A 13,359-nucleotide genomic window follows, 5' to 3' on the forward strand; every position below is an offset into this window, starting at 1 on the left:
AAGAATGAACTCGCACAGCTGGAACGCATTTTAAAAAGACTGGCTGTTAAATGAGTTTTGATTACGCATTAAAGCTGGCCTCAGATGTGAAATCAGATTTCCCCGTCTCACCTTCAACGTGGGAATGCATCATGCATATTAAGCACCATGCGTGCATAGATTATTTGTTCGACTTCACATGGCTTTATTAGTGTCTCTGAAAATCTAATTTTGGTACGAAATGTTTCCAATATACAAAACCAAGCTGTTAATAAAATCCATTTTGTGTATCTGCTTCACTTGTCTATCGACATCAGAGCAGCACAACTGCCAGGCTGCGACTGTTTGGTTCTAAACCCACAATTGCACAGCTCAATTATAAGCCATTCTGGAAAAAGCATCTGGCAAACGTGTAAATGTAAATGTTCTCTACCGTGTTGTGTGGCTGCTGTCAACACAAACTGGCACATAATAACAAAAACAGAGACACATATTCGGTCAAAACATTCAGATTCATTCCTCACAGAGCCAAAAACCAAAACACACTCATTTGTGTTATTACCAACCAAATAGATATTAGCAAATATTTGGTGCCTCACTGGGGCGGCACGGTGGTGTAGTGGTTAGCGCTGTCACCTCACAGCAAGAAGGTCCTGGGTTCGAGCCCCGGGGCCGGCGAGGGCCTTTCTGTGCGGAGTTTGCATGTTCTCCCCGTGTCCGCGTGGGTTTCCTCCGGGTGCTCCGGTTTCCCCCACAGTCCAAAGACATGCAGGTTAGGTTAACTGGTGGCTCTAAATTGACCGTAGGTGTGAATGTGAGTGTGAATGGTTGTCTGTGTCTATGTGTCAGCCCTGTGATGACCTGGCGACTTGTCCAGGGTGTACCCCGCCTTTTGCCCGTAGTCAGCTGGGATAGGCTCCAGCTTGCCTGCGACCCTGTAGAAGGATAAAGCGGCTAGAGATAATGAGATGAGATGGTGCCTCACTGATGCAGGTACTTGGAAGGAACCTTTCTGCTTGCTTCACACATAGTGCCCAGGAACGAGGTCATCCTCAAGAACATCACTATAATCCAAATTACTTGTATTTCTGCCTCAAAAGCGCTGCAATTTCCTTTACAGCCTGTCACCTTATTTCCCCGGTACGGTGGTGTAGTGGTTAGGACTGTCCCCTCACAGCAAGAAGGTTCCGGGTTCGAACCCCACGGCCAACAGGGGCCTTTCTGTGTGGAGTCTGGGTTTCCTTCGGGTGCTCCGGTTCCCCCACAGTCCAAAGACATGCAGATTCGGTAAAAATACCCAGCCACCAGGGCTGTACAAGACAGTGTATACTTGGTGCCGGTCCCAAGTCCGGACAGATAGAAGGCCCAGTGTCAGATTAGTGTGAGCTAATAACTGGTTATTAACCTTCTGAAAATAAAGTCTCATTCATTCCCCTAATTAGCTGCACGATGAGATATAACTCCTGTAGAGAATTCACCACCAACTGCATTTTCTTTCTTTTGCAGCGTTGTGTGTGTGTGGGGGTCCCCCCCACAACTGAGATTTTTTTTTTTTGGTGCCGTTTCGTTTCGGACCATGTTTGGTAAAAGTGGTAAAAGTGACATCAACAGGGGTGCCATGGGGGGGGGGGGGGGGGTTAGGACAATTCTAAAGGCCTCTGCATGCTCTTGCGACAAGGCTTTCGCAGATAGCTTTTCGCAGACAGTTGTAATTTATCGTTGAGCGGGGAGTAATAGGCGTGCGCGATGTTATTCACCGGCACAACGCAAGGGGGCGCGAAGTCACAAAATCGCTAGGAGTAGTTGGTGGGTGTGGTTAGTGGAGTGTTTATCCTCCGGTTATTTATAATGACTAGAACTGGAGTCATATAGATGTACGTACTTCCTCGATCAACCGCTCTTCGTGCTGCTCCATCTTCGCTCGTGTTTTTAAAAATGCCGGTCATGAAAACAAAAACCGGGAAAGTAGGGAAGCGGAAGTGCGTGTACAGCGGATGTAGAGTGGACCAATCAGAGCCCTCTTGTCTGCGACGCTGTCTGCGAGGCTTCTGCGGTGGTCACAATTTTTGGGAGGTGCGTGCAGAGCGTCTGCGAAGGGGGGGCTACGCAGACGCCATCTGCGAGGACTGGGTTATCAGCATAAATTGGCCCTAAGGGCCCAGCACTGACAGAGGGCCCTCAGAGGACAATATTAACATTATTACCATGTGTAAGTTAAACTAATTATATTTTTTAAAATAATTTTGTCAAATACAACAACCTTCTGATTTGGTTTTCCATTTTCCGCAAAATTATTAGAATAGATAGTCTTTATATTTCACCCCTCTCCCTATTCATTACATGGTGCAGTCTTGTGTAGGCGGGAGCAGAGTGTGACACCGCGTTAGGTTTGTTGCTTTCCAATCCAGCACTAACGTTAGATGCGTTGAAATCAACACCTCCCTCTGAATCCTACGTCAGCGCTGGTTTGTTTATGAGAAAACGACCTGGTGGTTTTCTGCAAATTTCTTCAACGTTATCGCGTAATTATTAAAATGGTTAACAGATTGTAGAAGGTCAGAGCAGGTGGGTGGAGCACAGAAGTACGGCAGGACAGAACTGAGTTCCAAAAACTATTTATTGTGTTACTTTTCAGTCAAACACACACACACACACACACACACACTCCCAGTCACCCAGACACACACACACACACAAGTCGTCTGGTGCGGGAGAGAGCTCACTTCCTCTGCTCTCTCTCTCCTTATATAGGGCGTGGTTGCTGGGAAGACACACAAACTAGGGATGTCCCGATCAGGTTTTTTTGCCCTCCGATCCGATACCGATCATTTGATTTTGAGTATCTGCCGATACCGAGTCCCGATCCGATACTTCTTATAATCCATAAAAAATAATAAAGACAAGGAAAGAAACGGATCCAGGATGTTCCTCATTTTTTTATTTAACACCTTATTTTAACATCCAACAACTCCGTTAGCAAACAGAGCACTTACGTGAGGTAGTTTGAACAATAAATAACATAAATTAAAAACATAACCTTAAAATACCTGGCAGGAATGTAAACAAATTAAAAAAAAAACTGCCACAGTGCCAGTAATTTGCTTTTAAGAACGCATCTCACAGTGGTATACAGTAATTTCAATTAAGGAAATGAACGTTTTTCTTGATGAAAACAAGCATTTCTACCCTTTCAGGTTTGAGCCTGTTTTTGTCATCCAACACGTTTGCAACAGCACTAAAAACTCGCTGTATTGTGTCGGGTGTTTGTTTTTCAGGTGCCGTATCAGGTTTGTTGTATTAAATGCGGCCCTTTCCTGTCCACCCCTTGAAATTCCAGCTTTACATATTTCACAGTTTGCTATGGCAATGCTGTCATCAACTTTGAAATACTGCCACACCGCAGACATGCTTTGCTTTCCGCTTCGAACTGCTTCCGTGTTCAACTTTGCCGGCAACGGGCAGCCAATAACCAATAGCGTCTCCGCTACAAAGTGATATGCCGCACGCGTTGATGTTGCTGTGTTGAGACAAGAGGTCTGATCTCACTCTGTGCCAACGCATAGCTATTGATGTGTTAAAAATGAGAATATATTATATAGATATATATCCGATCCCTGATCGGTAGGTAATGCCCGATTCCGATCGAGTCTGAAACCACGTGATCGGGCCCGATTTCCGATCACGTGATCGGATCGGGACATCCCTAACACAAACACAGGTTAATTGCTCTCAGGTGAAGTGATTCTGCCACTTACCTTCCCTGACTCCGCCCTCCTGTCACAGACCGGCGCTTGACCACGCCCCCGCTGCCAAATACCCCCACCGCCCGACTCAGGCCAGGCGCCCGTCCGGCCTGCAGCCGACTCCCCCCCCTTGACGGGAGAGGAAGTCCGCCACGACCATCTGCGCCCCCAGCCTGTGGACCACCTTGAAGTTGAAGGGTTGGAGTGCCAGATACCAACGGGTGATCCGCGCGTTGGCATCCTTCATGCGGTGGAGCCACTGGAGGGGCGCGTGGTCCGAACAGAGGGTGAAAGGGCGCCCCAGCAGGTAGTAACGGAGGGCGAGGACCGCCCACTTGATCGCCAGGCACTCCTTCTCAATCGTGCTGTAGAGCCCCTCACGCACTAACAGCTTCCGACTGATGTACAGGACCGGGCGGTCCTCCCCCCCCACCTGCTGGGACAAAACGGCCCCCAGCCCTCTGTCCGACGCATCCGTCTGTAACGTAAAAGGGAGAGAGAAGTCAGGGGAGTGTAAAAGTGGCCCCCCACACAGTGCAGCCTTTACCTCAGAGAAAGCCCGCTGACACTGCTCCGTCCACTGGACCGGATCTGGCGCCCCCTTTTTAGTGAGGTCAGTCAGCGGGCTGGTGACGTCCGAATAATTAGCTATAAATCTACGATAGTAGCCAGCCAGCCCCAGGAACTGTCTCACCCCCTTTTTGGTCTTGGGCCTCGGGCAGGCCGCAATCGCTGCTGTCTTATTAATTTGGGGACGCACCTGCCCGTTGCCCAAGTGGAAGCCCAGATACCGTACTTCCACCCGCCCAATCGCACACTTCTTTGGGTTGGCAGTGAGTCCCGCCCGCCTCAGCGACCTAAGGATGGCCCTCAGGTGTTGCAGGTGCCGCTGCCAGTCATTACTATAAATGATAATATCATCGAAATACGCGGCCGCATAGGTGGCGTGGGGCCGGAAGACCCTGTCCATCAGCCACTGAAACGTAGCGGGCGCCCCAAACAGCCCAAACGGAAGTGTGACGAACTGGTGTAAGCCGAACGGTGTGGAAAAGGCCGTTTTCTCCCGGGATAATGGAGTCAAGGGGATCTGCCAATATCCCTTCGTCAAATCCAGTGTCGAGTAAAAGCGAGCCGTGCCTAGTCGATCGAGCAGCTCATCAATACGAGGCATTGGGTACGCGTCGAATTTAGACACCACGTTGACTTTTCTATAGTCCACACAGAACCGGACCAAGCCGTCGGCCTTGGGAACCAAGACCACCGGGCTGCTCCAGTCACTGTGGGACTCCTCGACGATGCCCATTTCGAGCATGGCCTGAAGTTCTTCCCGAACCACCTTTTTTTTTGTGTTTGGGTAGCCTGTAAGGGCGGCTACGCACTACCACCCCCGGGGGCGTCTCTATGTGGTGTTCTATGAGGTTAGTGCGACCGGGCAGGGGCGAGAACACATCCGAAAACTCGGCCTGCAACTGGGCGACCTCCGTGAGTTGGGCCGGGGAGAGGTGGTCTCCACAGGGGACCGGAGAGGTACGTGATGCCAATGTCCCTTTTTGAACCTCCGGCCCCAGCTCCGCCTTCTCCGGAACTACCGACACCAATGCCACGGGGACCTCCTCGTTCCAGAGTTTCAGCAGATTGAGGTGGTAGATCTGTAGCGCCCCACCCCTGTCTGTTCGCCTCACCACATAGTCGACGTCCCCGACTCGCCGTGTGACCTCAAAGGGCCCTTGCCACTTGGCGATCAATTTGGAGCTCGACGTGGGCAACAGTACGAGTACTTTATCTCCCGGTGTGAACTCTCTAAGGCGCGTACCCTTGTTGTACAGGCGGGCTTGCCGTTCCTGGGCCTGCCACAAATTCTCCTGAGTTAGGTGGGTGAGCGTGTGGAGTTTTGCGCGCAGGTCCATAACGTACTGAATTTCGTTCTTACTTTGTGAAGGTCCCTCCTCCCAATTTTCCCGCAGCACGTCCAGGATGCCGCGCGGCTTACGCCCATATAATAATTCGAACGGGGAGAACCCCGTGGAGGCTTGGGGGACCTCTCGCACTGAGAACAGCAAGGGTTCGAGCCACTTATCCCAATTACGTGCGTCCTCACTTACGAATTTCTTAATAATATTTTTGAGGGTGCGGTTGAACCGTTCCACTAAACCGTCCGTTTGTGGGTGATATACGCTGGTGCGGATCAGCTTAATCCCCAATAACCCATACAGTTCGCGCAGTGTTCGTGACATAAACGTAGTGGCTTGGTCAGTCAGAATCTCTTTCGGGATTCCAACTCGGGAGATGACACGGAAGAGTGCCTCTGCAATACTGCGTGCTGAGATATTGCGCAGAGGCACTGCTTCCGGGTATTGCGTTGCATAGTCCACCAGAACTAATATAAAGCGGTACCCTCGTGCTGACCGATCTAATGACCCGACGAGATCCATCCCAATTCTCTCAAACGGGGTCTCGATTAACGGTAGAGGGCGCAAAGGCGCTTTTGGAATGGCCGCTGGATTTACTAACTGGCATTCGCGGCATGCCATACACCACCTACGGACATCGCTGCGAATCCCCGGCCAATAGAATCGGGCCATTATTCGGGCTAGTGTTTTATCCTGCCCTAAGTGTCCAGCCATGGGATTAAAGTGAGCCGCCTGGAATACCAATTCCCGGCGGCTCTTTGGGATCAAAAGCTGCGTGACTTGCTCTTTAGTTTGCGTGTCCTGCGTCACTCGGTATAATCTATCCTTCATAATCGCGAAGTAGGGGAAGGACGGGGTGGCGTTCGGCAGGAGCGTTTGACCATCGATTACTCTCACTTGGTCAAACGCATGTCGCAGAGTCTCGTCTCGCGACTGCTCTAATGGGAAATCCACGAGGGATTCCCCAATAGAGAGAGGAGGGGCCGGCGGCTCCTCACTCTGACGCGGAGATGACGTAGACGGCTCTGTGACAGCTGCTCCCGCCAAAGCGACACCGGGACCTCCCCCTGTCAACTGGCAGGACCCACTCTCTACTAGGCGCGTCATTAAACCCCGAAATCCCAGCCAATCAGTCCCCAAAATTAAAGAGTGGGTAAGGCGAGGATTAACCGCCGCCTTCACTATAAATTTTTCCCCTCTGAAAATAATGTGGACCGACACCAAAGGGTAGCGGTGAACATCCCCGTGCACACACAACACCCTCACCCCTTGTGCTCCCCCCAATGCCTCGTTTTGAACCAGGCTTTGGCGAATTGAGGTCTGATTACAACCAGAATCCACCAACGCCTGATATGTAGCCCCTTGGATACTCACCGGTATGCGATACGCTCCGGCCCGATCGAGGGCGGCCTCTGGCGCGTCGGGGATCCGAACCACCGCGCCCACTTCCATTGTCGTGCACTGCTGTTGAAGGTGGCCCGGCTCCCCGCAGCGCCAGCCAACCAGCCCGGGCTTTCCCTCTGCACCAGTGATCTGGGGTTCACTCACCTGAGGTGGGGGAGAGACAGACACAGAAGGGAGAAACGGGAGGGCACCACGGGTGCGGCGGGCCGGCTGGGGTGGGGCCGGCCCCCGCGGTGGGGGAATGGGGCAAGGACGGGACACAGGAGGAGGGGGAGAGAGAGAGAGAGAGAGAGAGGAGAAGAGGAGAGAAGAGAAGATGCCCTCTGCCGTCCTGCCACCGGGACAGCCGCCAAATGGTCCTCTGCCAGCTCGACTGCCTGATCCAGCGACGCCGGGCGGTGGCACCGGACCCACTCCGCAGTTCCTGCTGGCAAGCGAGCGACGAACTGTTCCAGCGCCACCTGGTCGAGGATTCCTTCGGCGTCGCGGTTGTTGGCCCTCAGCCACCGCTAGCAGGCGTCCCGGAGCTGCTGGCCAAACGCGAACGGCCAGCCGACTTCCTCCAAGCGCAGCGCGCGGAAGCGCTGGCGCTGCTGTTCTGGAGTGCGCCCCACGCACTGGAGGACGGCCCGGCGGAGGTCCGCGTAGGCCAGCCGGCGGTCGGCGGGGAGCTGTAGCGCGGCCAGCTGTGCTTCTCCCGTGAGCAGGGGGAGGAGGCGCGCCGCGCGCTGCTCCATCGGCCACCCCGAGGCTTCGGCGACTTGCTCAAAGAGCGTGATGAACGCCCCGGGGTCATCCTGCGGGCCCATCTTGGTGACAGTGAGGGGAGACGGGCCCACGGTAGGAGCGCTGGTGGACCCCGCCGACGCGAGGAGGTGCCGGAACGCCTGTCGATCTTCTTGTTGGGCCAACACCAGGGCCTCGAACCGCTCTTCTTGCTCCTTTCGGAGGGTGAGTAGCGCCTGGTGCTGGCTTTGCTGGGCCGTGGCAAGGGCGTGGACCAGTTCAGCAAACGGGGAGGACGCCATGGGGCTGTGAGGCTGCTGTGCTCCAGATCTCCCGGGTTTCGGCACCACTATAGAAGGTCAGAGCAGGTGGGTGGAGCACAGAAGTACGGCAGGACAGAACTGAGTTCCAAAAACTATTTATTGTGTTACTTTTCAGTCAAACACACACACTCCCAGTCACCCTGACACACACACACACAAGTCGTCTGGTGCGGGAGAAAGCTCACTTCCTCTGCTCTCTCTCTCCTTACATAGGGCGTGGTTGCTGGGAAGACACACAAACACAGGTTAATTGCTCTCAGGTGAAGTGATTCTGCCACTTACCTTCCCTGACTCCGCCCTCCTGTCACAGACCGGCGCTTGACCACGCCCCCGCTGCCACACAGATGTATTGTAGGACGGTGTAGCAACACCGATCTTGATGGGATTAGTACTCATCGTTTCCCAAAAGACCGGACAATGAGAGAGAAATGGGAGCGCTTGGTCTACACAGGCTGTGCACTGAAACCGTGCAAAGCTCGCGCAGCCTGCTGGCGCTTCCGCAGGTGACGTCACGAATCTGGCTCCAGACTCCCTTGGGATTTTTCCAGACGCGTTTTCTTATTTTATTTTTTTCTGCTGTAGACAGACGGCCTTGTGCAAAATGTGTGTAAAGGGACATACTTTCATATTAAAAAAAAAAAAAAGAAATTGGTCCAGAATATGCACTTTAATTGTGGGAATAGCTGCAACTTTGTAAAAAGGTAGGCAAGTTTTATTTTGTTTATTTAACACATTTTTATTCTACTTATTACTTACAAATGAGTACACTGGAAAACGAGGGTTATGTATATAACCGCGGTTCTATGAGTTTCGGATGACCGCCAGAGGCGGTGCTTTCAGCACATGGATATCCATCACACGAACGTGCAGGTCGAGTAATAGTAACAACAAAGTCACGTGTGACCTGGGTGACGTCACCCCGTGACCCCGGCATAAAAGACCGGTAAACCCAGGAAGTGACCTCTTGGCAAATCTTCTCGTGTACACTCCGAGTGACTGCCAAGCTCTGGCGGTCATCCGAAACTCATAGAAGCGCGGTTATATACATAACCCTCGTTCTATTTCGTTTCTACTGACCGCCAGAGGCGGTGCTTTCAGCACATGGATGACTAATACCAACCAGGTCATGAGGAGTGCCTACCCGTACCCAGTGCTGCTGCGACGGGCCTGGAATGACAGCCGTCGCCACAGGATTATGTGGGACGACATTAAGACGGTAAAACCTGGTGAAGGTGCAGCTGGAAGCCCAGGAGGCTGCGCTGCATATGTCTGAAAGGGGCACACCCTTCAGTGATGCCCATGAGGCTACCATGCCCCGTGCAGAGTGCGCCCTGGCAGCCGGAGGAATCGGGAAGCCACTGTGCCTGTAGGCATGTAATATGGCCTCGCCTATCCACTTGGATAGCCTCTGCTTAGAGAGCGCCAGACCCCTCGACGGTCCTGTGTGGCACAGAAACAGGGCGTCACTCCTACGGAAGCCCTCTGTACGCGACACGTACACCCTGAGGGCGCGAACTGGGCACAAAAGTTCCGACCTCTCACCATGGCCCGCCTCGACCGCCGCAAGGCTAAGGGCTGGTTGACGAAGGTAGCAGAGAGGGTCTTTGGGAGGAAAGAGGGGTTAGGCCACAGGGTGACCCCACTGTCGCCGGAGTGCCACTGCAGGCACTCCCCACTGACTGACAGCGCGTGTAGTTCCCCGACGCGCCTCGTCGATGTAATAGCCAGAAGAAAAGCAGTCTTCAGGGAGAGCCATGAAATGTCTGCCATGAGCAGGGGCTCAGAACGGTGCGTCGCAGAGAGCCTGCAGCACCAATGAAGGTCCCATGTGGGTACCCGGCTCCGTCGGGGGGGGTCTCAACCGGAGAGCACCTTTCAAGAAACGTGCCACCAAGGCGTGGGACCCCACGGTCCTTCCCCCAACTCTGGCATGCTGAGCAGAGATGGCAGCTGCATAGACCTTGATGGTGGCAGGGGTAAGACCCTTATCAAAAGCAGAGACTGGCGGAACAGTCAAATGGTCGGCAGGGGGCAGCATGTAGGCTCCTCCCCCCGAGTTAAGCACCAGTTGGAGAAAAGCCTCCATCTGTTGGCATAGAGGGCATTGGTGGGGGGTGCCCGAGAGCTTGCAATGGTATTGACCACTGCCGGCTCACAAGGACCTCGCAGGGGGTCCGGCCCTTCAGCGGCCATACCCAGAGCTGCAGACGGGCTGGATCCGGGTGCCAGATCTGCCCTCCCAGCTGTGATAGCAGGTCAGTCCTCACTGGCAGGCACCAGGGGTCGCCGTTCAGAAGTTGCAGCAACTTGGGAACCACACTCTGCCCGGCCACCGGGGGGGCGACAAGCAGCAGCCCATGGTGGTCCATCGCAACCCTGTGTAGGGTTGGCACGATCAGCAGCAGAGGGGGGGGAGGCATACAGCAGTTGCCTCGGCCAAGCATGCGCCAGCGCATCCTGGCCCAGGGGACTGGGCCGTGGAGGCTGAACCACAGAGGGCAGTGTGTCGACTCCCGGCAGGCAAAGAGGTCCACCTCTGCCCTGCCAAAATGTTCCCAGATGGCGAGAACCACCGCTGGGTTGAGTCTCCATTCCCCGGGATCGGGGTCCTGGCGGGACAGCAGATCTGCTGCCCTGTTGGCAGTGCCTGGCAAGTACATGGCACGCAGGCTCAAGAGATGTCGATGGGCCCACCGCAGAAGTTGGCCAGCCACTTCCAAGCACTGGAGGGACTTTGTGCCTCCCTGGTGGTTGATGTAGTACACTACCGTAGCGTTGTCCGTCCGCACCAGAACGTGTCTGCCGGTCAGGCCTAGGAGGAAGTGCTGTAGGCCGAGGAACACAGCCCGTAGCTCCAGCACGTTGATGTGCTGTGCCCGTGCAGCACCGGGTGGAGGTGGAGACCGTTGAACCACCTCTGAAGCGGCATAAGTCCAGAAGTCCCAGCGGGACCAGAGAGGAGGCTGCCGTAAGCATGCCCAGCAGGCGCTGAAAGGTCTTCAGGGCGAGTGACCTACCCCGTCCGAAGCGGCCAAGCAGTAGGCGGATGTTGTGGATCCTTGTCTGGGAGGGAGTTACCATCAACGACCTCGAATCCAGGTGCACGCCCAAGAAAGTCGTCTCCCGGCTGGGCACCAGCGAGCTCTTCTTGTAATTCACCCTGAGCCCCAGCTCTACGACATGCGAGAGCACAGTCGCGATGTTGGTGCGGGCCTGAGCTGCTGACCGTGAACAGACAAGCCAGTCGTCCAGGTAGGGCAGGACACGCAAACCCCTTGCCTGAAGTAGTGCCGATGCCGCTGCCGCACACCCGGTGAACACACGGGGTGCCAGCGATATCCCAAAGGGCAGAACATTGAACTCGAAAGCCTGGCCCTCGAAGGCAAACCGCAGGAACTGCCTGTGGTGTGGCACAATGGGAACATGGAAGTAGGCGTCTTTCAGGCCAAGGTGACAACCAGTCGCCCGCCTGGATGTGGTGTAAGACATCCACTGTACGCAGCATGCGGAATCTCATGGTCCTCAAGTGGGAATTGAGGGACCTCAGGTCGAGGATCGGGCGGATACCGCCGTCCTTCGGAACCAGAAAATACCTGGAGTAGAACCCACCTTGCTGTCTCTGCCTGTCGACGGGAGAGACTGCTCCTTTCTCCAGGAGGGTGGCGATTTCCTGCCGGGGGACGAGGGACTTCCCCGGATGGCTCACGGTGGTGTTGACCCCATGAAACGTGGTGGACGGCGGCAGAACTGGATGCGGTAACCCTCGGTGAGGGTCACCAGCACCCAGGGGTCAACGCTCTCCAGCTTTGGAGCTGTTCGCTGGAAAAGCGGCCGACCGCCGGCGCGCTGATGTCAGCGCCGTCCAGAGCGCCCCCGTCGGTCACCATGGGGGCGACAAGGAGTGGACTGGGTGTAGGGGGCGGCACCGCGGGTCCGGGAGGTGGTGGGGTGGCGAAAGTCATCAACCCGTCTGGTCTCCTGGCGGGTGCGTGGCCGAGACAGAGTCGGTGTGGGCCCCCTGAAGGACTGGGCAGCATTGCCATGGTGGTGGGCCTGGCGGGGGCCAGCGAACTGCTGTTACGCCTAGATGACCTGGGCACTCCGATCCAGGGCTTGCTGAGTGGCTTCGCCAAACGGCTCCCCGGGGACAACAGGGAGAGAGTGCAGCACACGCCGGTCGGGCTCGGCCAGAGGGGACTGTGCCCGCCATATCTGCTGGCGGCCGAGGGTGAGATACGACATCAGCCGGCCCAGTTCCCGCGACGAGTAGGCAAAGGCCTGGAGCCGCGTCACACAGCTCCCGTGATGCCGCGCTCGTCCCCTCCAGCGTCTGGGGGTCCATGACACCTGGCTGGCAGAAGGGAACTTAAATAGGGCGAGAACGCTCCAAGTAAGTAGCCCAAAATAAACTATCAGACGGAAATAAGAAATAAACGACCGGGCGAACACACCCGTGGTCGGAAATATTAACAAGGATGGCGCCGTGCGCTACCGAACTGATAAACAGCGGCGAGAAACACCGCTTTAATTTAAATGAATGAAGACCGCTTACCTGAGCGACAACAAACCGGCCTCCAGCAGCGAGGACACGCCTCGGAGGGCTAGTCAGCTAACTCCACCGAGCGAGAGCGCTCAGCTTAACGGAGTAACAACCAATACGAATATAACACACAAGACAGCCGGCCCGTGAGCAGGCCGGAGACAAGACTACACGAAACAAGCGGTTGATAATATTAACAAGGATAGGCACTGTGCGCCACAGAACTGATAAACAGCGGTGAGAAACACCGCTTTAATTTAAATGAATGAAAGCCGCTTCTCAATGTTGGGCATCTGCAGGAGGCCATAGGTAGGGGTGTCCTGCATTGCCGCCAGGGCCCTGCAGTCACTAGGGAGGTGGGAAGGCATCTAGGGTCCGCCCAACACCTCTGTAACTCCTCGATGTATGAGGCCGAGGGCGGAACAGACAACGAGGAAGGCTATGTGGGACCTCTGAAGAAAGCGCTCTGATGCTGGGCCACCGGGGCGTGTCCAACCCCAGACGGGCCAATGCAGCCCTCAGCGTTGGCTGGATGCTCAGGCACATGCAGTCTGCGCAGGCCATGTCCGTCAGCCCCTGCCGCAGGTGATCAATACCCAGGCATGAGGGGCACTCGCGGTGGCCGTCCTCCGGTTCGAGGGGGACCGGCAGTTGGCGCAGCGAGAGAAGAGGTCCATGACGCCTGGCTGGCAGAAGGGAACTTAAAAAATAGGGCGAGAACACCCCAAGTAAGC

The 13,359-nt window shown here is 55.0% G+C and overlaps 1 protein-coding gene across 2 annotated transcripts in view; it reads right to left on the reverse strand.

Moving 5' to 3' along the window:
- The window catches only part of elp2 (elongator acetyltransferase complex subunit 2), a 98,075-nt gene that overhangs the window by 65,307 nt on the left and 19,409 nt on the right, over positions 1-13,359 (reverse strand). The gene's annotated exons all lie outside the window — the stretch shown is intronic.

The sequence above is a fragment of the Neoarius graeffei genome, chromosome 16 (assembly GCF_027579695.1).
Source record: "Neoarius graeffei isolate fNeoGra1 chromosome 16, fNeoGra1.pri, whole genome shotgun sequence".
Taxonomy (NCBI): domain Eukaryota; kingdom Metazoa; phylum Chordata; class Actinopteri; order Siluriformes; family Ariidae; genus Neoarius; species Neoarius graeffei.